This window comes from Arachis hypogaea, chromosome 11, assembly GCF_003086295.3.
Source record: "Arachis hypogaea cultivar Tifrunner chromosome 11, arahy.Tifrunner.gnm2.J5K5, whole genome shotgun sequence".
NCBI lineage: Eukaryota > Viridiplantae > Streptophyta > Magnoliopsida > Fabales > Fabaceae > Arachis > Arachis hypogaea.
The window spans coordinates 55582733-55587843 of NC_092046.1; positions in this window are offsets into that span (position 1 = coordinate 55582733).

Below are 5111 nucleotides of genomic sequence, written 5' to 3' on the forward strand. Positions count from 1 at the left end.
ATTAATCAACTTAGGAATAAGAATATAGGAAGTCGCGGAATTATACCATTTTCTACTTCAACCGCAAGCACGGACCCAGTAATAACAATGTGGAGGCAATGTTTTCAATTTTTTTTTTTAAATAGTTATATATAATGTGCTTTCACTTTAAATTTTAAATGATTCAATTATAAATAAATTAAATTTAATTGGTCAAAATTTTAAATTTATTTTTTTATTTCTCTATTATTTTGACTATTATTTAACCTAATCAAATTTAGTTTTTGTGCTATCATTTCTTTATTCTCTCAAACCCTCTTCTTATTTTTATATTTTCAACTTTCTTTTTCTATTCCTTATCTAGTGGTCATTTTCTTTTCATCAAAAGATAAATTTCAAATTTTCCATGGATATTTTTTTTATATAGTTCTCCATAACTCTATGTATCTTCCAATTTCATTGTTTCTCTTTTTTGATATTTTCAGTTACAAATTTTAGTTCAAACAAATATAATATAGGTATTAATTTAGTATTTTATTCTCTTCATGACTTTATATATTTTATTTTATTATCAATTTATTCATCCTTATTACTTATTTTTTCATCTTTTGTTCTATTATATGTACCTATATTGCATATAAAATTTTAAAATGAAATGATTAATATACTAATTTAGAATATGTACGTTATCCCTATAACATCGGATGAACCGCGTTATACCTCGGCACGTAGACCCACATTTAAAAATCAAACGACTCTATCCTAACAAACTTCTCCCTACGATCTCGCCCCAAAGTCAGCCACGAAGATCTCAACTCAGGCCGATGACTCATTCAATACCAAGCAATCTATAAAACAGGAGCAAGGTCGACAAGGGTCGGTAGATCATTTAACACCAACTCACTGATTATATACTCATTTTTTCTAAGTGATTCTTCACTGACTTGAGCGTCAGAGTCCTTTTTGTAGGTACCACGCTTGGGTCCGAGTTCACGAGGATACTCCCAGTTTAGATCGAGTTGTCAGGTGCTCCGGATTAACATAAGACCGACGTATAGCTCAAAAAAAATATCCTTTCCAGAACATTTGGCGCCCACCATGGGGCCGAAGTTATTCAAATCTAACCCTACATACATCTCGCTTTAGTTTCTCTCTACAGGATCATGGCCGAAGAGGTTATATCCGCAACTCTTCCTCCTACTAACGAAGAGCTAGTAATGATGAATGCTACCCTCTTGGCGGAGGTCAGGAGAATGGCCGACCTCCTAGAAGCATCTCAAAACGGGAAGTCCAACACAGAGGACCCTAAGAGCGCCACTTCAAACGGAGCGTCACCTCTAGACTCGGGCTCCCAAGAGGTCACCCCACCTAAAGAAAGGCTGACGATAGACAATCCCTTCTCATAGAAGATTGTCAATTTCCAGATGCCAAAGAATTTCGTTCTCCCCACAACACTTAAGTTGTATGAAGGGTTTGGGGATCCCCGTGTACATATTAAAAAATTCCAATCCATGATGTTCTTTAACGGTGCCTCTAACCCTATACTCTGTCGTTCTTTTCCAACTTATTTAGATGGTGCTGCTTTACTTTAGTTTTCTAAAATTGCTACCGGTTCGATCTCTTGCTTTGAAGAGCTAGCAAGGTCCTTCATAAACTATTTCGTGGTCTTGAGAATATATGTGCACGAATTTGATTACCTCAGCACTATTAAACAAGGACAGCATGAGATCCTGATGGACTATATGACACGATTCACCAAGGCAACGATGAAAATCTCGGACCTCGATCCCAAGGTACATCTGCACACACTGAAGAGCGACCTTCGCCCAAGGAAGTTCCAAGAGACCTTTGCTGTTACCAAGCCAAAAACATTAGAGGAATTCCGAGAAAAAGCGGCGGGTCAAATGGAGATCGAGGAACTCCACGAACCTCGACATATGGAAAAACCAAAATTTCACCGAGACGAAGAAAGACAACCAAGGTCTCACACCAGCAGGGAGCCTAAGAAGCCCTTTAAGTTCGCTCCCAAATTCGACTCCTACACCAAGTTCAATACCAAAAGAGAGGACATCATCAAAGAAATGCTACACAACAAACTAATAAAACCGCCGAGTAAAGCAGGCACATATCAGGATCAAAAGTATGTAGACAAAAGCAAACATTGCACATTTCACTAGAAGTACAGCCATACCACTGACGAATGCGTAATAGCCAAGGACTTACTAGAAAGGCTAGCAAGACAAGGCTTACTGGACAAATATGTCACTTCCAAAAGTCAGAAAGAAACAATAAAAGACACTGACAAGTCGAGCACTAGCTCCAACCACAAAGAAAAAGGAGCTTGGTATGGGCCAGTCGAAACCCCTGCCTCTAAAGGGATAATAAACTACATTTCAGGTGGCTTTGCAGGAGGAGGAGCAACAAATACAACTAGGAAGAGAAGCTACAGAGCCATGATGACAATGGAAGGGTCTCGGCCAAGGACACAAACCTCGGCTCCAGCCACCAAGATCACTTTTGATGCATCCGACTTCAAGTTTCACAGTCCAAACCTCGACGATCCAGTGGTACTCTCGATACACATAGGATAATTGATAGTCAAAAAGGTCCTACTCAACTCAGGAAGTAGCGCCGACGTCTTATTCTATTCCACCTTCAAGAAAATGCAACTCAGTGACAAATCACTACTACCATTGCCTGGAGAATTAGTAGGGTTCTCTGGGAAAAGAGTTCCCGTATCAGGTTATGTATGGCTGAGAACAATGCTAGGGGAGTTTCCAAACTCAAAAACCCTAGATATTCAATTTTTAGTAGTTGATTGTGCGAGCCCCTATAATGTTATTTTGGGACATCCGTCCCTTAACTCTTTTGGAGCCATTATTTCTATAGTTCAGCTTTGTGTTAAGTTTCCTGTGCATGATAACATAATAGCAGCAGTCCATGCAGACTACAAAGAGGCTAGGAAATGTTACAATGCGGGTTTGAAAGTTACCCCAAAGAAGACTGTTACAAGAATCCATTTTGTTCACAACTTGGAAAGCATTCCAACCTTGGCCGAGCTAGATCCAAGGGCCAGCAATAGTCGTCCTGCCCCAACGGACGACCTAGAAAAGGTACAACTTGGGAAATCAGACAAGTTTACTAACATCGGCTCTATTTTCTCTACAAGAACAAAACAAAATCTTATTGAAACATTAAAGTCCAAATCCAACCTATTTGCATGGACTCCTGCTAACATGCCAGGGATCGATCCGAACTTTATATGCCACAAGTTAGCAGTCAATCCTAACACCCGACCTATAAGACAAAAGAAACGAAATCTGGGCACAGAAAGAAGAAATGCAGCAATAGTAGAAACACATAAATTACTTGATGCAGGTTTCATCCGAGAACTTCGTTTCTCGTCATGGCTAGCAAACGTGGTAATGGTTAAGAAGAGCTCGGGAAAAGGGCGCATGTGCGTGAACTTTACAAATCTAAACAAAGCCTGTCCAAACGACTCATATCTGCTACCGAATATTGACAAACTGGTAGACGACACCTCAGGGTATCAAGTGCTAAGTTTCATGGACGCCTATTCCGGTTACAATCAAATACAAATGCACCCTGATGACGAAGAAAAAATAGCATTTGTAACTGATCAAGGTAATTTTTGTTATAAAGTCATGCCTTTCAGACTAAAAAATGCAAGAGCAACCTATCAGAGACTAATGGACAAGGTCTTCAAAGATCAAATTGGCCGGAACATTGAGATATACGTTGACGACATGGTGGTCAAGTCAAGCTTGGAACAACAACATGAGGCCGATCTTAATGAGATTTTTCAGCAACTCCGAAAGTACAATACGAGACTAAACCCAGAAAAATATGCATTTGGAGTACATGGAGGTAAATTCCTTGGATTCCTACTGACAAACAGGGGGATAGAAGCCAACCCCGACTAGTGTCAGGCCGTGATAAACATGCAATCACCTCGGTCAATCAAAGAAGTACAACAACTCAAAGGTCGCCTAGCAGCCTTGTCCCGATTCTTGCCGGTAGCAGCTGCCAAGTCACATCACATCTTTAACACCTTGAGAAAGGCCGAAAAGTTCCTTTGGATAGACGAATGTGGAAAAGCCTTCGTCGAATTCAAAAACCTCCTCGGTTCACCACCTATCCTCAAGAAGCCACAACAAGGTAAACCCTTTTTTGTATTTCTTTCAATTTCAACTAACATGGTTAGCTCTGTGCTTGTAACAGAAACAGGGAAAGAGCAACACCCAGTATATTATGTGAGCAAAGTATTACAAAATGCCGAAACAAAGTACCCGACAATAGAAAAATTAGCATTCGGCTTAGTCATCACAGCTCGGCATCTGTGACACTATTTTCAGACACATCAAATAATAGTTCGGACCGAACAACCCCTACGTCAAATATTATCAAAACAGACCTAGCAAGTCGACTCACGAAATGAGAAATAGATCTCTCAGAATTCGATATCTCCTACCAATCATGAGGATCCCCTAAAGCCCAAGTATTGGCCAACTTCATTTCAGAATTTACCAACACAGAAGAAATGGCTAAGACATGGAAACTATATGTAGATGGAGCATCGAATGAGAATAGATGTGGAGCAGGGATCCTCCGAAAAGACGACACTGGAGTGCAAGGCGAATAGTCAATCAAATTCCTCTTTGAAACAATCAATAACCAAGCCGAATATGAGGCACTCCTAGCAGGCCAAAGGCTAGCAAAGGAAATAGAAGTAAAAAAACTAAAGGAAGAAAATTGGCGAAGCCTATTTATTCGCTACCTAAGAACTGGAGAAATATCAGAAAACGAAAATTCGAGGTCATTTAGACATAAAGCAAGCCATTACACTATGATGGGAGCTGACCTATACAAACGAGGAAACTCTATACCACTACTAAAATGCCTCGGCCGAGCAGATGCAGAAAATGCCATAGCCGAAGTCAACGACAGAACCTGTAGACACCACACTGGAGGTAGAAGCTTAGCCACAAAAATCCTATGAGCAGAATACTACTGGCCGACGTTATGGGAAGACTGCAAAAATAAGGTACAAAGGTGTGATGCATGCCAGAAATGTGCACCGCTCATTCATAGCCTGGCCGAATTATTACACA